This window comes from Chiloscyllium punctatum, chromosome 16, assembly GCF_047496795.1.
Source record: "Chiloscyllium punctatum isolate Juve2018m chromosome 16, sChiPun1.3, whole genome shotgun sequence".
Classification (NCBI taxonomy): domain Eukaryota; kingdom Metazoa; phylum Chordata; class Chondrichthyes; order Orectolobiformes; family Hemiscylliidae; genus Chiloscyllium; species Chiloscyllium punctatum.
The window spans coordinates 90,688,298-90,714,357 of NC_092754.1; the positions used below are offsets into that span (position 1 = coordinate 90,688,298).

Below are 26,060 nucleotides of genomic sequence, written 5' to 3' on the forward strand. Positions count from 1 at the left end.
GAAAGTGGCATCTAGAACTGGCTCCGAGGTCAGAGCATCCTCACAATGCGATCTGTCGTTCTCGAATAGGAATGCGACCTCCGGTTTTAGGGTGGAGTACATTGTTTGGGACTCTTTTTCTGCAAAACAGACACAGTGACTGAAATTACGCTGCACGGTATGATGTGGAACACGGCTTTGTGCATTTTCCCTGTAGTCCGGTGTGCTTCATGTTCCGCGTAAACGTGAAACTTGCCCTGTTTCAAGCAATGGGTGAAATCATTTAGCAAAGCAAGAATCGAAATTGCAGTAATGTCAAGCAGCTCGTGGTTATTTGACCAAATCATAACCGAACATATATTCTCACAGATACATTTGGAGCTGAAAGGAGTCTGAGAAGATAGACTCAGCTTACCATTGATTTTTGTCTGGATTGATGGGCTCTCATTATCTGCTGCGAAATTGATATTGTAGACGGGCACATCCCAGCAGCTGTGCGAGTCGGAGAGGGATCATGGAACCATTTTCATGTGACTTGGCATCTGTTGTTATGCAGGAGAGCACAGTTGGAAACGCAAGAAAATGGTGCGCGCGGCCGGCTGGTAGTGTGGCCGAGCGGTCTAAGGCGCTGGATCCAGGTTCCAGTCTCGAAAGGGGCGTGGGTTCGAATCCCACCACTGCCATTTCTGCAGATCAACTCCAACGCTGCAGCTTTTTTGTTAAAATGCTGTTTCTGTCCCCACTGTATTGATGTTGAAAACAAAAGTAAAATGGCTTTGCTTCCCGGGGAATTAACTGTGGTGTGGGATAGTGCCGAATATTTCAAAGTGTCTCTGTCTGTCATGATCGTGTTCGCCTCCCGCGCAGAAAATCGCAAGCAGCTGTGCTGTTCCAGGCAAGTTGAGCTTGTACTGGAACCGAATGGAGACCGGTATTTCATCGCTGTTGTGAAAAAAAGTCCTGGGGTGACTCGACTCGTCGTTATTTGGTTTTTCGGCCAATGGGAAAATCGTTCCAACGAATTTCGATGTGATATGTTGTTGAATTTCTCCCATTTCCTTCGTTTCCGTCCTGGAGACATCGGAAGGGAAAGGTAATCTAATCGAGACTGTGATTGGTGAAATTCACTTTTTATGGCCCATTCTTATTAGGTTCTTTCTTTCTCTCTTTTCAGTATTGTCTGGGAAGTGGTGGTTCCCTAAGGCTGCAGTATGTGTGAAAGAGTAGTTTGGAATTGTCCTGTTGTTAGTTGTGAGATTACTTTATAAATCATGCCCTCGGACTGTCTCACATTTAGCATTCATGCACCTCTGTGTCTGAAAATGCATTAGGTATGCCAGCTTTGTTTGTGTTCCGTGTTAAATGCTTTCTGTTTTGCGATTCGCTCAATACTTTACGAGTTAACAGCGTTTCTGAGGAAACTTCCAGCTGCAAAAGTCCTTAACTGAGGATCTGGGAAAATTTCACAGAGTATGGTCAGTCGGAGCAAAAGTAAGGAAGTCGTTCCTTTCTGCAGTGTTTCGCAATACTACCTTTCCCGTGAGCATCGAACACAGTAAAGGATTGTGCCACAGACTGCGACGGCAAGCTCCGCTAAAAAGTAATCCTTTAAAGCAGGTGTAAGCAACACAACGTTTTTGGGGGACACCGCGTGGAAACAGATACTTCGGTGTATCTCGTCCATGCTCAGCACATAGCCAAATATAAACAAGTCCGGTTCCCCAGTATTTGGCCCCAAACCCTCTCAACCCATCCTATCCAGAAACTCATGCAATTTTCTGAGCCTCCTCCGCTTCCTCTGGGAGCTCATTCCATACACGCACAACCTTCTGTGTGGGAAATGTGCCTCAGGTCCTTTGTCAATTTCAGCCCACTCACCTTAAACCTATGCTCTCGAGTTTTCAACTCACCCCAACTTGGGTAAAACACGTAAATACTCAGTTTCCAACCCTTCCATTAGATCATGTCGCAGTCGTTACGCTGCAGGGAAAGTCGTCCCAGCCTAGTCGACCTCGCCCTACGGTCCAAACATTGACCACATCCTTGTCTATATTTTATCATCAATTTCACGTGTCTTTTTTTTATGTTTTGAAGATGTCAATTACGCTGGACAACAACGAGCTATTGGAAACAGAAAGGTGAAACGAAGAATGGCTTCAACTTTCAGTGCTGGATGCCCCTGAGCTGCCGGATGGGCGGCTGCGGCTTGTTTCTGTAGTGTAGTGGTCATCACGTTCGCCTCACACGCGAAAGGTCCCCAGTTCGAAACTGGGCAGAAACTGCTTTGTTCTTCATCGGCAGCCTTTTACATGGACAAGAACGGTGCTTTCTTGCTTGCTTTCCCATCTGCAAACCTGCCTTCGAAGTTGCTTGAACAAATCTGCTCGCGTAGTGAAATGTAATGCAATTCCATTTAATGACTGTGCAAAGAATTGTAAAGTTTTTATCCAAACTGGTTCTGATCATATGCAATTCTGTTTGAGAGTGTAGTTACCCCCTTCTGATTCTTCTACGAAAAGCAGTACCGCATTTGCATTCCTTGCGCAGGCGGCTCGGTTCAAAGACAGGGAAGAAGCTGATGCGCTGGTGTCACAGTGCACCACGGATTCCTGAACTTGTCTGTCTGTTAAATGTACCCCAAAGGCGTCTCTGAAAGGCCTCGTTTGGAAGCTGTCTGTCGTTATTCAACGTACGAGAATTGGCACCAGAGGTCCTGAATCATGTTTTGGAGCAGTTCGCACTTGAGTGGCTCTTTCAATCAGCAACAGCAATGAAAGAAATTACACTCTCAGAGGAACCTCTGGACCTGTGCTTTCATGGTGTCGCTAGTATTGAGGTGCGCCCCGAGACCTAAGCCACGTTGGAACTGAAACGGAGGAATCGACAGAGAGGTTACAGAATGACATCGCATCCATTTGGTTTTCTTGAAATCACTGAGGAGCAGGAAAATGTAAACGGCGAAGTCGAGTGGGGAAGTCAGGCAGTTGCAGCTCTGGAGAAACCCCTGCTTTGTGACTCACTCAGCAACCAGACACGTGAAGGTGACTCAGAGGCGTGAGAGCTCTTCACATCGAGAACAAAAAGCAATCAAGGGCAGTTAGCACCTCTTCCGGAGTGGGGGTGGGGTGAGGTAATTACCTTTTGACTTTGTTACTATGTTGAGAAACTGCCTTTTAGATTGAGGTGAACAGAAAATGCATTTCTAATAAGCACCATGGAATTGAGCAAAATTTATTGAGTCGCTTCTCGTCGATTCCCACACAGGTTTCCAACTCAGTTGCTATCCATGTGGCTGATGTCCAGGAGTGAACATCTCTGCAGCAAATTGCACGGTTAGGGTAAAAGGCAAGGAAAGTGGCATCTAGAACTGGCTCCGAGGTCAGAGCATCCTCACAATGCGATCTGTCGTTCTCGAATAGGAATGCGACCTCCGGTTTTAGGGTGGAGTACATTGTTTGGGACTCTTTTTCTGCAAAACAGACACAGTGACTGAAATTACGCTGCACGGTATGATGTGGAACACGGCTTTGTGCATTTTCCCTGTAGTCCGGTGTGCTTCATGTTCCGCGTAAACGTGAAACTTGCCCTGTTTCAAGCAATGGGTGAAATCATTTAGCAAAGCAAGAATCGAAATTGCAGTAATGTCAAGCAGCTCGTGGTTATTTGACCAAATCATAACCGAACATATATTCTCACAGATACATTTGGAGCTGAAAGGAGTCTGAGAAGATAGACTCAGCTTACCATTGATTTTTGTCTGGATTGATGGGCTCTCATTATCTGCTGCGAAATTGATATTGTAGACGGGCACATCCCAGCAGCTGTGCGAGTCGGAGAGGGATCATGGAAACATTTCATGTGACTTGGCATCTGTTGTTATGCAGGAGAGCACAGTTGGAAACGCAAGAAAATGGTGCGCGCGGCCGGCTGGTAGTGTGGCCGAGCGGTCTAAGGCGCTGGATCCAGGTTCCAGTCTCGAAAGGGGCGTGGGTTCGAATCCCACCACTGCCATTTCTGCAGATCAACTCCAACGCTGCAGCTTTTTTGTTAAAATGCTGTTTCTGTCCCCACTGTATTGATGTTGAAAACAAAAGTAAAATGGCTTTGCTTCCCGGGGAATTAACTGTGGTGTGGGATAGTGCCGAATATTTCAAAGTGTCTCTGTCTGTCATGATCGTGTTCGCCTCCCGCGCAGAAAATCGCAAGCAGCTGTGCTGTTCCAGGCAAGTTGAGCTTGTACTGGAACCGAATGGAGACCGGTATTTCATCGCTGTTGTGAAACAAAGTCCTGGGGTGACTCGACTCGTCGTTATTTGGTTTTTCGGCCAATGGGAAAATCGTTCCAACGAATTTCGATGTGATATGTTGTTGAATTTCTCCCATTTCCTTCGTTTCCGTCCTGGAGACATCGGAAGGGAAAGGTAATCTAATCGAGACTGTGATTGGTGAAATTCACTTTTTATGGCCCATTCTTATTAGGTTCTTTCTTTCTCTCTTTTCAGTATTGTCTGGGAAGTGGTGGTTCCCTAAGGCTGCAGTATGTGTGAAAGAGTAGTTTGGAATTGTCCTGTTGTTAGTTGTGAGATTACTTTATAAATCATGCCCTCGGACTGTCTCACATTTAGCATTCATGCATCTCTGTGTCTGAAAATGCATTAGGTATGCCAGCTTTGTTTGTGTTCCGTGTTAAATGCTTTCTGTTTTGCGATTCGCTCAATACTTTACGAGTTAACAGCGTTTCTGAGGAAACTTCCAGCTGCAAAAGTCCTTAACTGAGGATCTGGGAAAATTTCACAGAGTATGGTCAGTCGGAGCAAAAGTAAGGAAGTCGTTCCTTTCTGCAGTGTTTCGCAATACTACCTTTCCCGTGAGCATCGAACACAGTAAAGGATTGTGCCACAGACTGCGACGGCAAGCTCCGCTAAAAAGTAATCCTTTAAAGCAGGTGTAAGCAACACAACGTTTTTGGGGGACACCGCGTGGAAACAGATACTTCGGTGTATCTCGTCCATGCTCAGCACATAGCCAAATATAAACAAGTCCGGTTCCCCAGTATTTGGCCCCAAACCCTCTCAACCCATCCTATCCAGAAACTCATGCAATTTTCTGAGCCTCCTCCGCTTCCTCTGGGAGCTCATTCCATACACGCACAACCTTCTGTGTGGGAAATGTGCCTCAGGTCCTTTGTCAATTTCAGCCCACTCACCTTAAACCTATGCTCTCGAGTTTTCAACTCACCCCAACTTGGGTAAAACACGTAAATACTCAGTTTCCAACCCTTCCATTAGATCATGTCGCAGTCGTTACGCTGCAGGGAAAGTCGTCCCAGCCTAGTCGACCTCGCCCTACGGTCCAAACATTGACCACATCCTTGTCTATATTTTATCATCAATTTCACGTGTCTTTTTTTTATGTTTTGAAGATGTCAATTACGCTGGACAACAACGAGCTATTGGAAACAGAAAGGTGAAACGAAGAATGGCTTCAACTTTCAGTGCTGGATGCCCCTGAGCTGCCGGATGGGCGGCTGCGGCTTGTTTCTGTAGTGTAGTGGTCATCACGTTCGCCTCACACGCGAAAGGTCCCCAGTTCGAAACTGGGCAGAAACTGCTTTGTTCTTCATCGGCAGCCTTTTACATGGACAAGAACGGTGCTTTCTTGCTTGCTTTCCCATCTGCAAACCTGCCTTCGAAGTTGCTTGAACAAATCTGCTCGCGTAGTGAAATGTAATGCAATTCCATTTAATGACTGTGCAAAGAATTGTAAAGTTTTTATCCAAACTGGTTCTGATCATATGCAATTCTGTTTGAGAGTGTAGTTACCCCCTTCTGATTCTTCTACGAAAAGCAGTACCGCATTTGCATTCCTTGCGCAGGCGGCTCGGTTCAAAGACAGGGAAGAAGCTGATGCGCTGGTGTCACAGTGCACCACGGATTCCTGAACTTGTCTGTCTGTTAAATGTACCCCAAAGGCGTCTCTGAAAGGCCTCGTTTGGAAGCTGTCTGTCGTTATTCAACGTACGAGAATTGGCACCAGAGGTCCTGAATCATGTTTTGGAGCAGTTCGCACTTGAGTGGCTCTTTCAATCAGCAACAGCAATGAAAGAAATTACACTCTCAGAGGAACCTCTGGACCTGTGCTTTCATGGTGTCGCTAGTATTAAGGTGCGCCCCGAGACCTAAGCCACGTTGGAACTGAAACGGAGGAATCGACAGAGAGGTTACAGAATGACATCGCATCCATTTGGTTTTCTTGAAATCACTGAGGAGCAGGAAAATGTAAACGGCGAAGTCGAGTGGGGAAGTCAGGCAGTTGCAGCTCTGGAGAAACCCCTTCTTTGTGACTCACTCAGCAACCAGACACGTGAAGGTGACTCAGAGGCGTGAGAGCTCTTCACATCGAGAACAAAAAGCAATCAAGGGCAGTTAGCACCTCTTCCGGAGTGGGGGTGGGGTGAGGTAATTACCTTTTGACTTTGTTACTATGTTGAGAAACTGCCTTTTAGATTGAGGTGAACAGAAAATGCATTTCTAATAAGCACCATGGAATTGAGCAAAATTTATTGAGTCGCTTCTCGTCGATTCCCACACAGGTTTCCAACTCAGTTGCTATCCACGTGGCTGATGTCCAGGAGTGAACATCTCTGCAGCAAATTGCACGGTTAGGGTAAAAGGCAAGGAAAGTGGCATCTAGAACTGGCTCCGAGGTCAGAGCATCCTCACAATGCGATCTGTCGTTCTCGAATAGGAATGCGACCTCCGGTTTTAGGGTGGATACATTGTTTGGGACTCTTTTTCTGCAAAACAGACACAGTGACTGAAATTACGCTGCACGGTATGATGTGGAACACGGCTTTGTGCATTTTCCCTGTAGTCCGGTGTGCTTCATGTTCCGCGTAAACGTGAAACTTGCCCTGTTTCAAGCAATGGGTGAAATCATTTAGCAAAGCAAGAATCGAAATTGCAGTAATGTCAAGCAGCTCGTGGTTATTTGACCAAATCATAACCGAACATATATTCTCACAGATACATTTGGAGCTGAAAGGAGTCTGAGAAGATAGACTCAGCTTACCATTGATTTTTGTCTGGATTGATGGGCTCTCATTATCTGCTGCGAAATTGATATTGTAGACGGGCACATCCCAGCAGCTGTGCGAGTCGGAGAGGGATCATGGAACCATTTTCATGTGACTTGGCATCTGTTGTTATGCAGGAGAGCACAGTTGGAAACGCAAGAAAATGGTGCGCGCGGCCGGCTGGTAGTGTGGCCGAGCGGTCTAAGGCGCTGGATCCAGGTTCCAGTCTCGAAAGGGGCGTGGGTTCGAATCCCACCACTGCCATTTCTGCAGATCAACTCCAACGCTGCAGCTTTTTTGTTAAAATGCTGTTTCTGTCCCCACTGTATTGATGTTGAAAACAAAAGTAAAATGGCTTTGCTTCCCGGGGAATTAACTGTGGTGTGGGATAGTGCCGAATATTTCAAAGTGTCTCTGTCTGTCATGATCGTGTTCGCCTCCCGCGCAGAAAATCGCAAGCAGCTGTGCTGTTCCAGGCAAGTTGAGCTTGTACTGGAACCGAATGGAGACCGGTATTTCATCGCTGTTGTGAAACAAAGTCCTGGGGTGACTCGACTCGTCGTTATTTGGTTTTTCGGCCAATGGGAAAATCGTTCCAACGAATTTCGATGTGATATGTTGTTGAATTTCTCCCATTTCCTTCGTTTCCGTCCTGGAGACATCGGAAGGGAAAGGTAATCTAATCGAGACTGTGATTGGTGAAATTCACTTTTTATGGCCCATTCTTATTAGCTTCTTTCTTTCTCTCTTTTCAGTATTGTCTGGGAAGTGGTGGTTCCCTAAGGCTGCAGTATGTGTGAAAGAGTAGTTTGGAATTGTCCTGTTGTTAGTTGTGAGATTACTTTATAAATCATGCCCTCGGACTGTCTCACATTTAGCATTCATGCACCTCTGTGTCTGAAAATGCATTAGGTATGCCAGCTTTGTTTGTGTTCCGTGTTAAATGCTTTCTGTTTTGCGATTCGCTCAATACTTTACGAGTTAACAGCGTTTCTGAGGAAACTTCCAACTGCAAAAGTCCTTAACTGAGGATCTGGGAAAATTTCACAGAGTATGGTCAGTCGGAGCAAAAGTAAGGAAGTCGTTCCTTTCTGCAGTGTTTCGCAATACTACCTTTCCCGTGAGCATCGAACACAGTAAAGGATTGTGCCACAGACTGCGACGGCAAGCTCCGCTAAAAAGTAATCCTTTAAAGCAGGTGTAAGCAACACAACGTTTTTGGGGGACACCGCGTGGAAACAGATACTTCGGTGTATCTCGTCCATGCTCAGCACATAGCCAAATATAAACAAGTCCGGTTCCCCAGTATTTGGCCCCAAACCCTCTCAACCCATCCTATCCAGAAACTCATGCAATTTTCTGAGCCTCCTCCGCTTCCTCTGGGAGCTCATTCCATACACGCACAACCTTCTGTGTGGGAAATGTGCCTCAGGTCCTTTGTCAATTTCAGCCCACTCACCTTAAACCTATGCTCTCGAGTTTTCAACTCACCTCAACTTGGGTAAAACACGTAAATACTCAGTTTCCAACCCTTCCATTAGATCATGTCGCAGTCGTTACGCTGCAGGGAAAGTCGTCCCAGCCTAGTCGACCTCGCCCTACGGTCCAAACATTGACCACATACTTGTCTAAATTTTATCATCAATTTCACGTGTCTTTTTTTTATGTTTTGAAGATGTCAATTACGCTGGACAACAACGAGCTATTGGAAACAGAAAGGTGAAACGAAGAATGGCTTCAACTTTCAGTGCTGGATGCCCCTGAGCTGCCGGATGGGCGGCTGCGGCTTGTTTCTGTAGTGTAGTGGTCATCACGTTCGCCTCACACGCGAAAGGTCCCCAGTTCGCAACTGGGCAGAAACTGCTTTGTTCTTCATCGGCAGCCTTTTACATGGACAAGAACGGTGCTTTCTTGCTTGCTTTCCCATCTGCAAACCTGCCTTCGAAGTTGCTTGAACAAATCTGCTCGCGTAGTGAAATGTAAGGCAATTCCATTTAATGACTGTGCAAAGAATTGTTAAGTTTTTATCCAAACTGGTTCTGATCATATGCAATTCTGTTTGAGAGTGTAGTTACCCCCTTCTGATTCTTCTACGAAAAGCAGTACCGCATTTGCATTCCTTGCGCAGGCGGCTCGGTTCAAAGACAGGGAAGAAGCTGATGCGCTGGTGTCACAGTGCACCACGGATTCCTGAACTTGTCTGTCTGTTAAATGTACCCCAAAGGCGTCTCTGAAAGGCCTCGTTTGGAAGCTGTCTGTCGTTATTCAACGTACGAGAATTGGCACCAGAGGTCCTGAATCATGTTTTGGAGCAGTTCGCACTTGAGTGGCTCTTTCAATCAGCAACAGCAATGAAAGAAATTACACTCTCAGAGGAACCTCTGGACCTGTGCTTTCATGGTGTCGCTAGTATTGAGGTGCGCCCCGAGACCTAAGCCACGTTGGAACTGAAACGGAGGAATCGACAGAGAGGTTACAGAATGACATCGCATCCATTTGGTTTTCTTGAAATCACTGAGGAGCAGGAAAATGTAAACGGCGAAGTCGAGTGGGGAAGTCAGGCAGTTGCAGCTCTGGAGAAACCCCTTCTTTGTGACTCACTCAGCAACCAGACACGTGAAGGTGACTCAGAGGCGTGAGAGCTCTTCACATCGAGAACAAAAAGCAATCAAGGGCAGTTAGCACCTCTTCCGGAGTGGGGGTGGGGTGAGGTAATTACCTTTTGACTTTGTTACTATGTTGAGAAACTGCCTTTTAGATTGAGGTGAACAGAAAATGCATTTCTAATAAGCACCATGGAATTGAGCAAAATTTATTGAGTCGCTTCTCGTCGATTCCCACACAGGTTTCCAACTCAGTTGCTATCCATGTGGCTGATGTCCAGGAGTGAACATCTCTGCAGCAAATTGCACGGTTAGGGTAAAAGGCAAGGAAAGTGGCATCTAGAACTGGCTCCGAGGTCAGAGCGTCCTCACAATGCGATCTGTCGTTCTCGAATAGGAATGCGACCTCCGGTTTTAGGGTGGAGTACATTGTTTGGGACTCTTTTTCTGCAAAACAGACACAGTGACTGAAATTACGCTGCACGGTATGATGTGGAACACGGCTTTGTGCATTTTCCCTGTAGTCCGGTGTGCTTCATGTTCCGCGTAAACGTGAAACTTGCCCTGTTTCAAGCAATGGGTGAAATCATTTAGCAAAGCAAGAATCGAAATTGCAGTAATGTCAAGCAGCTCGTGGTTATTTGACCAAATCATAACCGAACATATATTCTCACAGATACATTTGGAGCTGAAAGGAGTCTGAGAAGATAGACTCAGCTTACCATTGATTTTTGTCTGGATTGATGGGCTCTCATTATCTGCTGCGAAATTGATATTGTAGACGGGCACATCCCAGCAGCTGTGCGAGTCGGAGAGGGATCATGGAAACATTTCATGTGACTTGGCATCTGTTGTTATGCAGGAGAGCACAGTTGGAAACGCAAGAAAATGGTGCGCGCGGCCGGCTGGTAGTGTGGCCGAGCGGTCTAAGGCGCTGGATCCAGGTTCCAGTCTCGAAAGGGGCGTGGGTTCGAATCCCACCACTGCCATTTCTGCAGATCAACTCCAACGCTGCAGCTTTTTTGTTAAAATGCTGTTTCTGTCCCCACTGTATTGATGTTGAAAACAAAAGTAAAATGGCTTTGCTTCCCGGGGAATTAACTGTGGTGTGGGATAGTGCCGAATATTTCAAAGTGTCTCTGTCTGTCATGATCGTGTTCGCCTCCCGCGCAGAAAATCGCAAGCAGCTGTGCTGTTCCAGGCAAGTTGAGCTTGTACTGGAACCGAATGGAGACCGGTATTTCATCGCTGTTGTGAAAAAAAGTCCTGGGGTGACTCGACTCGTCGTTATTTGGTTTTTCGGCCAATGGGAAAATCGTTCCAACGAATTTCGATGTGATATGTTGTTGAATTTCTCCCATTTCCTTCGTTTCCGTCCTGGAGACATCGGAAGGGAAAGGTAATCTAATCGAGACTGTGATTGGTGAAATTCACTTTTTATGGCCCATTCTTATTAGGTTCTTTCTTTCTCTCTTTTCAGTATTGTCTGGGAAGTGGTGGTTCCCTAAGGCTGCAGTATGTGTGAAAGAGTAGTTTGGAATTGTCCTGTTGTTAGTTGTGAGATTACTTTATAAATCATGCCCTCGGACTGTCTCACATTTAGCATTCATGCACCTCTGTGTCTGAAAATGCATTAGGTATGCCAGCTTTGTTTGTGTTCCGTGTTAAATGCTTTCTGTTTTGCGATTCGCTCAATACTTTACGAGTTAACAGCGTTTCTGAGGAAACTTCCAGCTGCAAAAGTCCTTAACTGAGGATCTGGGAAAATTTCACAGAGTATGGTCAGTCGGAGCAAAAGTAAGGAAGTCGTTCCTTTCTGCAGTGTTTCGCAATACTACCTTTCCCGTGAGCATCGAACACAGTAAAGGATTGTGCCACAGACTGCGACGGCAAGCTCCGCTAAAAAGTAATCCTTTAAAGCAGGTGTAAGCAACACAACGTTTTTGGGGGACACCGCGTGGAAACAGATACTTCGGTGTATCTCGTCCATGCTCAGCACATAGCCAAATATAAACAAGTCCGGTTCCCCAGTATTTGGCCCCAAACCCTCTCAACCCATCCTATCCAGAAACTCATGCAATTTTCTGAGCCTCCTCCGCTTCCTCTGGGAGCTCATTCCATACACGCACAACCTTCTGTGTGGGAAATGTGCCTCAGGTCCTTTGTCAATTTCAGCCCACTCACCTTAAACCTATGCTCTCGAGTTTTCAACTCACCTCAACTTGGGTAAAACACGTAAATACTCAGTTTCCAACCCTTCCATTAGATCATGTCGCAGTCGTTACGCTGCAGGGAAAGTCGTCCCAGCCTAGTCGACCTCGCCCTACGGTCCAAACATTGACCACATACTTGTCTAAATTTTATCATCAATTTCACATGTCTTTTTTTTATGTTTTGAAGATGTCAATTACGCTGGACAACAACGAGCTATTGGAAACAGAAAGGTGAAACGAAGAATGGCTTCAACTTTCAGTGCTGGATGCCCCTGAGCTGCCGGATGGGCGGCTGCGGCTTGTTTCTGTAGTGTAGTGGTCATCACGTTCGCCTCACACGCGAAAGGTCCCCAGTTCGCAACTGGGCAGAAACTGCTTTGTTCTTCATCGGCAGCCTTTTACATGGACAAGAACGGTGCTTTCTTGCTTGCTTTCCCATCTGCAAACCTGCCTTCGAAGTTGCTTGAACAAATCTGCTCGCGTAGTGAAATGTAATGCAATTCCATTTAATGACTGTGCAAAGAATTGTTAAGTTTTTATCCAAACTGGTTCTGATCATATGCAATTCTGTTTGAGAGTGTAGTTACCCCCTTCTGATTCTTCTACGAAAAGCAGTACCGCATTTGCATTCCTTGCGCAGGCGGCTCGGTTCAAAGACAGGGAAGAAGCTGATGCGCTGGTGTCACAGTGCACCACGGATTCCTGAACTTGTCTGTCTGTTAAATGTACCCCAAAGGCGTCTCTGAAAGGCCTCGTTTGGAAGCTGTCTGTCGTTATTCAACGTACGAGAATTGGCACCAGAGGTCCTGAATCATGTTTTGGAGCAGTTCGCACTTGAGTGGCTCTTTCAATCAGCAACAGCAATGAAAGAAATTACACTCTCAGAGGAACCTCTGGACCTGTGCTTTCATGGTGTCGCTAGTATTGAGGTGCGCCCCGAGACCTAAGCCACGTTGGAACTGAAACGGAGGAATCGACAGAGAGGTTACAGAATGACATCGCATCCATTTGGTTTTCTTGAAATCACTGAGGAGCAGGAAAATGTAAACGGCGAAGTCGAGTGGGGAAGTCAGGCAGTTGCAGCTCTGGAGAAACCCCTTCTTTGTGACTCACTCAGCAACCAGACACGTGAAGGTGACTCAGAGGCGTGAGAGCTCTTCACATCGAGAACAAAAAGCAATCAAGGGCAGTTAGCACCTCTTCCGGAGTGGGGGTGGGGTGAGGTAATTACCTTTTGACTTTGTTACTATGTTGAGAAACTGCCTTTTAGATTGAGGTGAACAGAAAATGCATTTCTAATAAGCACCATGGAATTGAGCAAAATTTATTGAGTCGCTTCTCGTCGATTCCCACACAGGTTTCCAACTCAGTTGCTATCCATGTGGCTGATGTCCAGGAGTGAACATCTCTGCAGCAAATTGCACGGTTAGGGTAAAAGGCAAGGAAAGTGGCATCTAGAACTGGCTCCGAGGTCAGAGCGTCCTCACAATGCGATCTGTCGTTCTCGAATAGGAATGCGACCTCCGGTTTTAGGGTGGAGTACATTGTTTGGGACTCTTTTTCTGCAAAACAGACACAGTGACTGAAATTACGCTGCACGGTATGATGTGGAACACGGCTTTGTGCATTTTCCCTGTAGTCCGGTGTGCTTCATGTTCCGCGTAAACGTGAAACTTGCCCTGTTTCAAGCAATGGGTGAAATCATTTAGCAAAGCAAGAATCGAAATTGCAGTAATGTCAAGCAGCTCGTGGTTATTTGACCAAATCATAACCGAACATATATTCTCACAGATACATTTGGAGCTGAAAGGAGTCTGAGAAGATAGACTCAGCTTACCATTGATTTTTGTCTGGATTGATGGGCTCTCATTATCTGCTGCGAAATTGATATTGTAGACGGGCACATCCCAGCAGCTGTGCGAGTCGGAGAGGGATCATGGAAACATTTCATGTGACTTGGCATCTGTTGTTATGCAGGAGAGCACAGTTGGAAACGCAAGAAAATGGTGCGCGCGGCCGGCTGGTAGTGTGGCCGAGCGGTCTAAGGCGCTGGATCCAGGTTCCAGTCTCGAAAGGGGCGTGGGTTCGAATCCCACCACTGCCATTTCTGCAGATCAACTCCAACGCTGCAGCTTTTTTGTTAAAATGCTGTTTCTGTCCCCACTGTATTGATGTTGAAAACAAAAGTAAAATGGCTTTGCTTCCCGGGGAATTAACTGTGGTGTGGGATAGTGCCGAATATTTCAAAGTGTCTCTGTCTGTCATGATCGTGTTCGCCTCCCGCGCAGAAAATCGCAAGCAGCTGTGCTGTTCCAGGCAAGTTGAGCTTGTACTGGAACCGAATGGAGACCGGTATTTCATCGCTGTTGTGAAACAAAGTCCTGGGGTGACTCGACTCGTCGTTATTTGGTTTTTCGGCCAATGGGAAAATCGTTCCAACGAATTTCGATGTGATATGTTGTTGAATTTCTCCCATTTCCTTCGTTTCCGTCCTGGAGACATCGGAAGGGAAAGGTAATCTAATCGAGACTGTGATTGGTGAAATTCACTTTTTATGGCCCATTCTTATTAGGTTCTTTCTTTCTCTCTTTTCAGTATTGTCTGGGAAGTGGTGGTTCCCTAAGGCTGCAGAATGTGTGAAAGAGTAGTTTGGAATTGTCCTGTTGTTAGTTGTGAGATTACTTTATAAATCATGCCCTCGGACTGTCTCACATTTAGCATTCATGCATCTCTGTGTCTGAAAATGCATTAGGTATGCCAGCTTTGTTTGTGTTCCGTGTTAAATGCTTTCTGTTTTGCGATTCGCTCAATACTTTACGAGTTAACAGCGTTTCTGAGGAAACTTCCAGCTGCAAAAGTCCTTAACTGAGGATCTGGGAAAATTTCACAGAGTATGGTCAGTCGGAGCAAAAGTAAGGAAGTCGTTCCTTTCTGCAGTGTTTCGCAATACTACCTTTCCCGTGAGCATCGAACACAGTAAAGGATTGTGCCACAGACTGCGACGGCAAGCTCCGCTAAAAAGTAATCCTTTAAAGCAGGTGTAAGCAACACAACGTTTTTGGGGGACACCGCGTGGAAACAGATACTTCGGTGTATCTCGTCCATGCTCAGCACATAGCCAAATATAAACAAGTCCGGTTCCCCAGTATTTGGCCCCAAACCCTCTCAACCCATCCTATCCAGAAACTCATGCAATTTTCTGAGCCTCCTCCGCTTCCTCTGGGAGCTCATTCCATACACGCACAACCTTCTGTGTGGGAAATGTGCCTCAGGTCCTTTGTCAATTTCAGCCCACTCACCTTAAACCTATGCTCTCGAGTTTTCAACTCACCCCAACTTGGGTAAAACACGTAAATACTCAGTTTCCAACCCTTCCATTAGATCATGTCGCAGTCGTTACGCTGCAGGGAAAGTCGTCCCAGCCTAGTCGACCTCGCCCTACGGTCCAAACATTGACCACATCCTTGTCTATATTTTATCATCAATTTCACGTGTCTTTTTTTTATGTTTTGAAGATGTCAATTACGCTGGACAACAACGAGCTATTGGAAACAGAAAGGTGAAACGAAGAATGGCTTCAACTTTCAGTGCTGGATGCCCCTGAGCTGCCGGATGGGCGGCTGCGGCTTGTTTCTGTAGTGTAGTGGTCATCACGTTCGCCTCACACGCGAAAGGTCCCCAGTTCGAAACTGGGCAGAAACTGCGTTGTTCTTCATCGGCAGCCTTTTACATGGACAAGAACGGTTCTTTCTTGCTTGCTTTCCCATCTGCAAACCTGCCTTCGAAGTTGCTTGAACAAATCTGCTCGCGTAGTGAAATGTAATGCAATTCCATTTAATGACTGTGCAAAGAATTGTAAAGTTTTTATCCAAACTGGTTCTGATCATATGCAATTCTGTTTGAGAGTGTAGTTACCCCCTTCTGATTCTTCTACGAAAAGCAGTACCGCATTTGCATTCCTTGCGCAGGCGGCTCGGTTCAAAGACAGGGAAGAAGCTGATGCGCTGGTGTCACAGTGCACAACGGATTCCTGAACTTGTCTGTCTGTTAAATGTACCCCAAAGGCGTCTCTGAAAGGCCTCGTTTGGAAGCTGTCTGTCGTTATTCAACGTACGAGAATTGGCACCAGAGGTCCTGAATCATGTTTTGGAGCAGTTCGCACTTGAGTGGCTCTTTCAATCAGCAACAGCAATGAAAGAAATTACACTCTCAGAGGAACCTCTGGACCTGTGCTTTCATGGTGTCGCTAGTATTAAGGTGCGCCCCGAGACCTAAGCCACGTTGGAACTGAAACGGAGGAATCGACAGAGAGGTTACAGAATGACATCGCATCCATTTGGTTTTCTTGAAATCACTGAGGAGCAGGAAAATGTAAACGGCGAAGTCGAGTGGGGAAGTCAGGCAGTTGCAGCTCTGGAGAAACTCCTTCTTTGTGACTCACTCAGCAACCAGACACGTGAAGGTGACTCAGAGGCGTGAGAGCTCTTCACATCGAGAACAAAAAGCAATCAAGGGCAGTTAGCACCTCTTCCGGAGTGGGGGTGGGGTGAGGTAATTACCTTTTGACTTTGTTACTATGTTGAGAAACTGCCTTTTAGATTGAGGTGAACAGAAAATGCATTTCTAATAAGCACCATGGAATTGAGCAAAATTTATTGAGTCGCTTCTCGTCGATTCCCACACAGGTTTCCAACTCAGTTGCTATTCATGTGGCTGATGTCCAGGAGTGAACATCTCTGCAGCAAATTGCACGGTTAGGGTAAAAGGCAAGGAAAGTGGCATCTCGAACTGGCTCCGAGGTCAGAGCATCCTCACAATGCGATCTGTCGTTCTCGAATAGGAATGCGACCTCCGGTTTTAGGGTGGAGTACATTGTTTGGGACTCTTTTTCTGCAAAACAGACACAGTGACTGAAATTACGCTGCACGGTATGATGTGGAACACGGCTTTGTGCATTTTCCCTGTAGTCCGGTGTGCTTCATGTTCCGCGTAAACGTGAAACTTGCCCTGTTTCAAGCAATGGGTGAAATCATTTAGCAAAGCAAGAATCGAAATTGCAGTAATGTCAAGCAGCTCGTGGTTATTTGACCAAATCATAACCGAACATATATTCTCACAGATACATTTGGAGCTGAAAGGAGTCTGAAAAGATAGACTCAGCTTACCATTGATTTTTGTCTGGATTGATGGGCTCTCATTATCTGCTGCGAAATTGATATTGTAGACGGGCACATCCCAGCAGCTGTGCGAGTCGGAGAGGGATCATGGAACCATTTTCATGTGACTTGGCATCTGTTGTTATGCAGGAGAGCACAGTTGGAAACGCAAGAAAATGGTGCGCGCGGCCGGCTGGTAGTGTGGCCGAGCGGTCTAAGGCGCTGGATCCAGGTTCCAGTCTTCAAAGGGGCGTGGGTTCGAATCCCACCACTGCCATTTCTTCAGATCAACTCCAACGCTGCAGCTTTTTTGTTAAAATGCTGTTTCTGTCCCCACTGTATTGATGTTGAAAACAAAAGTAAAATGGCTTTGCTTCCCGGGGAATTAACTGTGGTGTGGGATAGTGCCGAATATTTCAAAGTGTCTCTGTCTGTCATGATCGTGTTCGCCTCCCGCGCAGAAAATCGCAAGCAGCTGTGCTGTTCCAGGCAAGTTGAGCTTGTACTGGAACCGAATGGAGACCGGTATTTCATCGCTGTTGTGAAACAAAGTCCTGGGGTGACTCGACTCGTCGTTATTTGGTTTTTCGGCCAATGGGAAAATCGTTCCAACGAATTTCGATGTGATATGTTGTTGAATTTCTCCCATTTCCTTCGTTTCCGTCCTGGAGACATCGGAAGGGAAAGGTAATCTAATCGAGACTGTGATTGGTGAAATTCACTTTTTATGGCCCATTCTTATTAGGTTCTTTCTTTCTCTCTTTTCAGTATTGTCTGGGAAGTGGTGGTTCCCTAAGGCTGCAGTATGTGTGAAAGAGTAGTTTGGAATTGTCCTGTTGTTAGTTGTGAGATTACTTTATAAATCATGCCCTCGGACTGTCTCACATTTAGCATTCATGCACCTCTGTGTCTGAAAATGCATTAGGTATGCCAGCTTTGTTTGTGTTCCGTGTTAAATGCTTTCTGTTTTGCGATTCGCTCAATACTTTACGAGTTAACAGCGTTTCTGAGGAAACTTCCAGCTGCAAAAGTCCTTAACTGAGGATCTGGGAAAATTTCACAGAGTATGGTCAGTCGGAGCAAAAGTAAGGAAGTCGTTCCTTTCTGCAGTGTTTCGCAATACTACCTTTCCCGTGAGCATCGAACACAGTAAAGGATTGTGCCACAGACTGCGACGGCAAGCTCCGCTAAAAAGTAATCCTTTAAAGCAGGTGTAAGCAACACAACGTTTTTGGGGGACACCGCGTGGAAACAGATACTTCGGTGTATCTCGTCCATGCTCAGCACATAGCCAAATATAAACAAGTCCGGTTCCCCAGTATTTGGCCCCAAACCCTCTCAACCCATCCTATCCAGAAACTCATGCAATTTTCTGAGCCTCCTCCGCTTCCTCTGGGAGCTCATTCCATACACGCACAACCTTCTGTGTGGGAAATGTGCCTCAGGTCCTTTGTCAATTTCAGCCCACTCACCTTAAACCTATGCTCTCGAGTTTTCAACTCACCTCAACTTGGGTAAAACACGTAAATACTCAGTTTCCAACCCTTCCATTAGATCATGTCGCAGTCGTTACGCTGCAGGGAAAGTCGTCCCAGCCTAGTCGACCTCGCCCTACGGTCCAAACATTGACCACATTCTTGTCTAAATTTTATCATCAATTTCACGTGTCTTTTTTTTATGTTTTGAAGATGTCAATTACGCTGGACAACAACGAGCTATTGGAAACAGAAAGGTGAAACGAAGAATGGCTTCAACTTTCAGTGCTGGATGCCCCTGAGCTGCCGGATGGGCGGCTGCGGCTTGTTTCTGTAGTGTAGTGGTCATCACGTTCGCCTCACACGCGAAAGGTCCCCAGTTCGAAACTGGGCAGAAACTGCTTTGTTCTTCATCGGCAGCCTTTTACATGGACAAGAACGGTGCTTTCTTGCTTGCTTTCCCATCTGCAAACCTGCCTTCGAAGTTGCTTGAACAAATCTGCTCGCGTAGTGAAATGTAATGCAATTCCATTTAATGACTGTGCAAAGAATTGTAAAGTTTTTATCCAAACTGGTTCTGATCATATGCAATTCTGTTTGAGAGTGTAGTTACCCCCTTCTGATTCTTCTACGAAAAGCAGTACCGCATTTGCATTCCTTGCGCAGGCGGCTCGGTTCAAAGACAGGGAAGAAGCTGATGCGCTGGTGTCACAGTGCACCACGGATTCCTGAACTTGTCTGTCTGTTAAATGTACCCCAAAGGCGTCTCTGAAAGGCCTCGTTTGGAAGCTGTCTGTCGTTATTCAACGTACGAGAATTGGCACCAGAGGTCCTGAATCATGTTTTGGAGCAGTTCGCACTTGAGTGGCTCTTTCAATCAGCAACAGCAATGAAAGAAATTACACTCTCAGAGGAACCTCTGGACCTGTGCTTTCATGGTGTCGCTAGTATTAAGGTGCGCCCCGAGACCTAAGCCACGTTGGAACTGAAACGGAGGAATCGACAGAGAGGTTACAGAATGACATCGCATCCATTTGGTTTTCTTGAAATCACTGAGGAGCAGGAAAATGTAAACGGCGAAGTCGAGTGGGGAAGTCAGGCAGTTGCAGCTCTGGAGAAACTCCTTCTTTGTGACTCACTCAGCAACCAGACACGTGAAGGTGACTCAGAGGCGTGAGAGCTCTTCACATCGAGAACAAAAAGCAATCAAGGGCAGTTAGCACCTCTTCCGGAGTGGGGGTGGGGTGAGGTAATTACCTTTTGACTTTGTTACTATGTTGAGAAACTGCCTTTTAGATTGAGGTGAACAGAAAATGCATTTCTAATAAGCACCATGGAATTGAGCAAAATTTATTGAGTCGCTTCTCGTCGATTCCCACACAGGTTTCCAACTCAGTTGCTATCCATGTGGCTGATGTCCAGGAGTGAACATCTCTGCAGCAAATTGCACGGTTAGGGTAAAAGGCAAGGAAAGTGGCATCTAGAACTGGCTCCGAGGTCAGAGCATCCTCACAATGCGATCTGTCGTTCTCGAATAGGAATGCGACCTCCGGTTTTAGGGTGGAGTACATTGTTTGGGACTCTTTTTCTGCAAAACAGACACAGTGACTGAAATTACGCTGCACGGTATGATGTGGAACACGGCTTTGTGCATTTTCCCTGTAGTCCGGTGTGCTTCATGTTCCGCGTAAACGTGAAACTTGCCCTGTTTCAAGCAATGGGTGAAATCATTTAGCAAAGCAAGAATCGAAATTGCAGTAATGTCAAGCAGCTCGTGGTTATTTGACCAAATCATAACCGAACATATATTCTCACAGATACATTTGGAGCTGAAAGGAGTCTGAGAAGATAGACTCAGCTTACCATTGATTTTTGTCTGGATTGATGGGCTCTCATTATCTGCTGCGAAATTGATATTGTAGACGGGCACATCCCAGCAGCTGTGCGAGTCGGAGAGGGATCATGGAACCATTTTCATGTGACTTGGCATCTGTTGTTATGCAGGAGAGCACAGTTGGAAACGCAAGAAAATGGTGCGCGCGGCCGGCTGGTAGTGTGGCCGAGCGGTCTAAGGCGCTGGATCCAGGTTCCAGTCTCGAAAGGGGCGTGGGTTCGAATCCCACCACTGCCATTTCTGCAGATCAACTCCAATGCTGCAGCTTTTTTGTTAAAATGCTGTTTCTGTCCCCACTGTATTGATGTTGAAAACAAAAGTAAAATGGCTTTGCTTCCCGGGGAATTAACTGTGGTGTGGGATAGTGCCGAATATTTCAAAGTGTCTCTGTCTGTCATGATCGTGTTCGCCTCCCGCGCAGAAAATCGCAAGCAGCTGTGCTGTTCCAGGCAAGTTGAGCTTGTACTGGAACCGAATGGAGACCGGTATTTCATCGCTGTTGTGAAACAAAGTCCTGGGGTGACTCGACTCGTCGTTATTTGGTTTTTCGGCCAATGGGAAAATCGTTCCAACGAATTTCGATGTGATATGTTGTTGAATTTCTCCCATTTCCTTCGTTTCCGTCCTGGAGACATCGGAAGGGAAAGGTAATCTAATCGAGACTGTGATTGGTGAAATTCACTTTTTATGGCCCATTCTTATTAGGTTCTTTCTTTCTCTCTTTTCAGTATTGTCTGGGAAGTGGTGGTTCCCTAAGGCTGCAGAATGTGTGAAAGAGTAGTTTGGAATTGTCCTGTTGTTAGTTGTGAGATTACTTTATAAATCATGCCCTCGGACTGTCTCACATTTAGCATTCATGCACCTCTGTGTCTGAAAATGCATTAGGTATGCCAGCTTTGTTTGTGTTCCGTGTTAAATGCTTTCTGTTTTGCGATTCGCTCAATACTTTACGAGTTAACAGCGTTTCTGAGGAAACTTCCAGCTGCAAAAGTCCTTAACTGAGGATCTGGGAAAATTTCACAGAGTATGGTCAGTCGGAGCAAAAGTAAGGAAGTCGTTCCTTTCTGCAGTGTTTCGCAATACTACCTTTCCCGTGAGCATCGAACACAGTAAAGGATTGTGCCACAGACTGCGACGGCAAGCTCCGCTAAAAAGTAATCCTTTAAAGCAGGTGTAAGCAACACAACGTTTTTGGGGGACACCGCGTGGAAACAGATACTTCGGTGTATCTCGTCCATGCTCAGCACATAGCCAAATATAAACAAGTCCGGTTCCCCAGTATTTGGCCCCAAACCCTCTCAACCCATCCTATCCAGAAATTCATGCAATTTTCTGAGCCTCCTCCGCTTCCTCTGGGAGCTCATTCCATACACGCACAACCTTCTGTGTGGGAAATGTGCCTCAGGTCCTTTGTCAATTTCAGCCCACTCACCTTAAACCTATGCTCTCGAGTTTTCAACTCACCCCAACTTGGGTAAAACACGTAAATACTCAGTTTCCAACCCTTCCATTAGATCATGTCGCAGTCGTTACGCTGCAGGGAAAGTCGTCCCAGCCTAGTCGACCTCGCCCTACGGTCCAAACATTGACCACATCCTTGTCTATATTTTATCATCAATTTCACGTGTCTTTTTTTTATGTTTTGAAGATGTCAATTACGCTGGACAACAACGAGCTATTGGAAACAGAAAGGTGAAACGAAGAATGGCTTCAACTTTCAGTGCTGGATGCCCCTGAGCTGCCGGATGGGCGGCTGCGGCTTGTTTCTGTAGTGTAGTGGTCATCACGTTCGCCTCACACGCGAAAGGTCCCCAGTTCGAAACTGGGCAGAAACTGCGTTGTTCTTCATCGGCAGCCTTTTACATGGACAAGAACGGTTCTTTCTTGCTTGCTTTCCCATCTGCAAACCTGCCTTCGAAGTTGCTTGAACAAATCTGCTCGCGTAGTGAAATGTAATGCAATTCCATTTAATGACTGTGCAAAGAATTGTAAAGTTTTTATCCAAACTGGTTCTGATCATATGCAATTCTGTTTGAGAGTGTAGTTACCCCCTTCTGATTCTTCTACGAAAAGCAGTACCGCATTTGCATTCCTTGCGCAGGCGGCTCGGTTCAAAGACAGGGAAGAAGCTGATGCGCTGGTGTCACAGTGCACCACGGATTCCTGAGCTTGTCTGTCTGTTAAATGTACCCCAAAGGCGTCTCTGAAAGGCCTCGTTTGGAAGCTGTCTGTCGTTATTCAACGTACGAGAATTGGCACCAGAGGTCCTGAATCATGTTTTGGAGCAGTTCGCACTTGAGTGGCTCTTTCAATCAGCAACAGCAATGAAAGAAATTACACTCTCAGAGGAACCTCTGGACCTGTGCTTTCATGGTGTCGCTAGTATTAAGGTGCGCCCCGAGACCTAAGCCACGTTGGAACTGAAACGGAGGAATCGACAGAGAGGTTACAGAATGACATCGCATCCATTTGGTTTTCTTGAAATCACTGAGGAGCAGGAAAATGTAAACGGCGAAGTCGAGTGGGGAAGTCAGGCAGTTGCAGCTCTGGAGAAACTCCTTCTTTGTGACTCACTCAGCAACCAGACACGTGAAGGTGACTCAGAGGCGTGAGAGCTCTTCACATCGAGAACAAAAAGCAATCAAGGGCAGTTAGCACCTCTTCCGGAGTGGGGGTGGGGTGAGGTAATTACCTTTTGACTTTGTTACTATGTTGAGAAACTGCCTTTTAGATTGAGGTGAACAGAAAATGCATTTCTAATAAGCACCATGGAATTGAGCAAAATTTATTTAGTCGCTTCTCGTCGATTCCCACACAGGTTTCCAACTCAGTTGCTATCCACGTGGCTGATGTCCAGGAGTGAACATCTCTGCAGCAAATTGCACGGTGAGGGTAAAAGGCAAGGAAAGTGGCATCTAGAACTGGCTCCGAGGTCAGAGCATCCTCACAATGCGATCTGTCGTTCTCGAATAGGAATGCGACCTCCGGTTTTAGGGTGGAGTACATTGTTTGGGACTCTTTTTCTGCAAAACAGACACAGTGACTGAAATTACGCTGCACGGTATGATGTGGAACACGGCTTTGTGCATTTTCCCTGTAGTCCGGTGTGCTTCATGTTCCGCGTAAACGTGAAACTTGCCCTGTTTCAAGCAATGGGTGAAATCATTTAGCAAAGCAAGAATCGAAATTGCAGTAATGTCAAGCAGCTCGTGGTTATTTGACCAAATCATAACCGAACATATATTCTCACAGATACATTTGGAGCTGAAAGGAGTCTGAGAAGATAGACTCAGCTTACCATTGATTTTTGTCTGGATTGATGGGCTCTCATTATCTGCTGCGAAATTGATATTGTAGACGGGCACATCCCAGCAGCTGTGCGAGTCGGAGAGGGATCATGGAACCATTTTCATGTGACTTGGCATCTGTTGTTATGCAGGAGAGCACAGTTGGAAACGCAAGAAAATGGTGCGCGCGGCCGGCTGGTAGTGTGGCCGAGCGGTCTAAGGCGCTGGATCCAGGTTCCAGTCTCGAAAGGGGCGTGGGTTCGAATCCCACCACTGCCATTTCTGCAGATCAACTCCAACGCTGCAGCTTTTTTGTTAAAATGCTGTTTCTGTCCCCACTGTATTGATGTTGAAAACAAAAGTAAAATGGCTTTGCTTCCCGGGGAATTAACTGTGGTGTGGGATAGTGCCGAATATTTCAAAGTGTCTCTGTCTGTCATGATCGTGTTCGCCTCCCGCGCAGAAAATCGCAAGCAGCTGTGCTGTTCCAGGCAAGTTGAGCTTGTACTGGAACCGAATGGAGACCGGTATTTCATCGCTGTTGTGAAACAAAGTCCTGGGGTGACTCGACTCGTCGTTATTTGGTTTTTCGGCCAATGGGAAAATCGTTCCAACGAATTTCGATGTGATATGTTGTTGAATTTCTCCCATTTCCTTCGTTTCCGTCCTGGAGACATCGGAAGGGAAAGGTAATCTAATCGAGACTGTGATTGGTGAAATTCACTTTTTATGGCCCATTCTTATTAGGTTCTTTCTTTCTCTCTTTTCAGTATTGTCTGGGAAGTGGTGGTTCCCTAAGGCTGCAGTATGTGTGAAAGAGTAGTTTGGAATTGTCCTGTTGTTAGTTGTGAGATTACTTTATAAATCATGCCCTCGGACTGTCTCACATTTAGCATTCATGCACCTCTGTGTCTGAAAATGCATTAGGTATGCCAGCTTTGTTTGTGTTCCGTGTTAAATGCTTTCTGTTTTGCGATTCGCTCAATACTTTACGAGTTAACAGCGTTTCTGAGGAAACTTCCAGCTGCAAAAGTCCTTAACTGAGGATCTGGGAAAATTTCACAGAGTATGGTCAGTCGGAGCAAAAGTAAGGAAGTCGTTCCTTTCTGCAGTGTTTCGCAATACTACCTTTCCCGTGAGCATCGAACACAGTAAAGGATTGTGCCACAGACTGCGACGGCAAGCTCCGCTAAAAAGTAATCCTTTAAAGCAGGTGTAAGCAACACAACGTTTTTGGGGGACACCGCGTGGAAACAGATACTTCGGTGTATCTCGTCCATGCTCAGCACATAGCCAAATATAAACAAGTCCGGTTCCCCAGTATTTGGCCCCAAACCCTCTCAACCCATCCTATCCAGAAACTCATGCAATTTTCTGAGCCTCCTCCGCTTCCTCTGGGAGCTCATTCCATACACGCACAACCTTCTGTGTGGGAAATGTGCCTCAGGTCCTTTGTCAATTTCAGCCCACTCACCTTAAACCTATGCTCTCGAGTTTTCAACTCACCTCAACTTGGGTAAAACACGTAAATACTCAGTTTCCAACCCTTCCATTAGATCATGTCGCAGTCGTTACGCTGCAGGGAAAGTCGTCCCAGCCTAGTCGACCTCGCCCTACGGTCCAAACATTGACCACATTCTTGTCTAAATTTTATCATCAATTTCACGTGTCTTTTTTTTATGTTTTGAAGATGTCAATTACGCTGGACAACAACGAGCTATTGGAAACAGAAAGGTGAAACGAAGAATGGCTTCAACTTTCAGTGCTGGATGCCCCTGAGCTGCCGGATGGGCGGCTGCGGCTTGTTTCTGTAGTGTAGTGGTCATCACGTTCGCCTCACACGCGAAAGGTCCCCAGTTCGAAACTGGGCAGAAACTGCTTTGTTCTTCATCGGCAGCCTTTTACATGGACAAGAACGGTGCTTTCTTGCTTGCTTTCCCATCTGCAAACCTGCCTTCGAAGTTGCTTGAACAAATCTGCTCGCGTAGTGAAATGTAATGCAATTCCATTTAATGACTGTGCAAAGAATTGTAAAGTTTTTATCCAAACTGGTTCTGATCATATGCAATTCTGTTTGAGAGTGTAGTTACCCCCTTCTGATTCTTCTACGAAAAGCAGTACCGCATTTGCATTCCTTGCGCAGGCGGCTCGGTTCAAAGACAGGGAAGAAGCTGATGCGCTGGTGTCACAGTGCACCACGGATTCCTGAACTTGTCTGTCTGTTAAATGTACCCCAAAGGCGTCTCTGAAAGGCCTCGTTTGGAAGCTGTCTGTCGTTATTCAACGTACGAGAATTGGCACCAGAGGTCCTGAATCATGTTTTGGAGCAGTTCGCACTTGAGTGGCTCTTTCAATCAGCAACAGCAATGAAAGAAATT

At 46.2% G+C, this 26,060-nt stretch overlaps 14 non-coding genes across 14 annotated transcripts; all 14 read left to right on the forward strand.

The window, feature by feature from the left end:
- Positions 1–580: 580 nt before the first annotated feature.
- On the forward strand, positions 581–662 carry trnal-cag (transfer RNA leucine (anticodon CAG)). The gene has a single exon. It is a non-coding gene; the product is annotated as a tRNA-Leu (tRNA).
- Positions 663–2,187: 1,525 nt separating this feature from the next.
- Positions 2,188–2,260, forward strand: trnav-cac (transfer RNA valine (anticodon CAC)). The gene has a single exon. It is a non-coding gene; the product is annotated as a tRNA-Val (tRNA).
- A 1,648-nt stretch (positions 2,261–3,908) lies between these two features.
- On the forward strand, positions 3,909–3,990 carry trnal-cag (transfer RNA leucine (anticodon CAG)). Its single transcript has one exon. It is a non-coding gene; the product is annotated as a tRNA-Leu (tRNA).
- A 1,525-nt stretch (positions 3,991–5,515) lies between these two features.
- On the forward strand, positions 5,516–5,588 carry trnav-cac (transfer RNA valine (anticodon CAC)). Its single transcript has one exon. It is a non-coding gene; the product is annotated as a tRNA-Val (tRNA).
- A 1,648-nt stretch (positions 5,589–7,236) lies between these two features.
- On the forward strand, positions 7,237–7,318 carry trnal-cag (transfer RNA leucine (anticodon CAG)). Its single transcript has one exon. It is a non-coding gene; the product is annotated as a tRNA-Leu (tRNA).
- A 3,246-nt stretch (positions 7,319–10,564) lies between these two features.
- trnal-cag (transfer RNA leucine (anticodon CAG)) lies at positions 10,565–10,646 on the forward strand. The gene has a single exon. It is a non-coding gene; the product is annotated as a tRNA-Leu (tRNA).
- A 3,246-nt stretch (positions 10,647–13,892) lies between these two features.
- On the forward strand, positions 13,893–13,974 carry trnal-cag (transfer RNA leucine (anticodon CAG)). Its single transcript has one exon. It is a non-coding gene; the product is annotated as a tRNA-Leu (tRNA).
- A 1,525-nt stretch (positions 13,975–15,499) lies between these two features.
- trnav-cac (transfer RNA valine (anticodon CAC)) lies at positions 15,500–15,572 on the forward strand. The gene has a single exon. It is a non-coding gene; the product is annotated as a tRNA-Val (tRNA).
- Positions 15,573–17,221: 1,649 nt separating this feature from the next.
- Positions 17,222–17,303, forward strand: trnal-cag (transfer RNA leucine (anticodon CAG)). Its single transcript has one exon. It is a non-coding gene; the product is annotated as a tRNA-Leu (tRNA).
- A 1,525-nt stretch (positions 17,304–18,828) lies between these two features.
- Positions 18,829–18,901, forward strand: trnav-cac (transfer RNA valine (anticodon CAC)). The gene has a single exon. It is a non-coding gene; the product is annotated as a tRNA-Val (tRNA).
- Positions 18,902–20,550: 1,649 nt separating this feature from the next.
- On the forward strand, positions 20,551–20,632 carry trnal-cag (transfer RNA leucine (anticodon CAG)). The gene has a single exon. It is a non-coding gene; the product is annotated as a tRNA-Leu (tRNA).
- A 1,525-nt stretch (positions 20,633–22,157) lies between these two features.
- Positions 22,158–22,230, forward strand: trnav-cac (transfer RNA valine (anticodon CAC)). Its single transcript has one exon. It is a non-coding gene; the product is annotated as a tRNA-Val (tRNA).
- A 1,649-nt stretch (positions 22,231–23,879) lies between these two features.
- On the forward strand, positions 23,880–23,961 carry trnal-cag (transfer RNA leucine (anticodon CAG)). The gene has a single exon. It is a non-coding gene; the product is annotated as a tRNA-Leu (tRNA).
- Positions 23,962–25,486: 1,525 nt separating this feature from the next.
- On the forward strand, positions 25,487–25,559 carry trnav-cac (transfer RNA valine (anticodon CAC)). The gene has a single exon. It is a non-coding gene; the product is annotated as a tRNA-Val (tRNA).
- Positions 25,560–26,060: the final 501 nt, after the last annotated feature.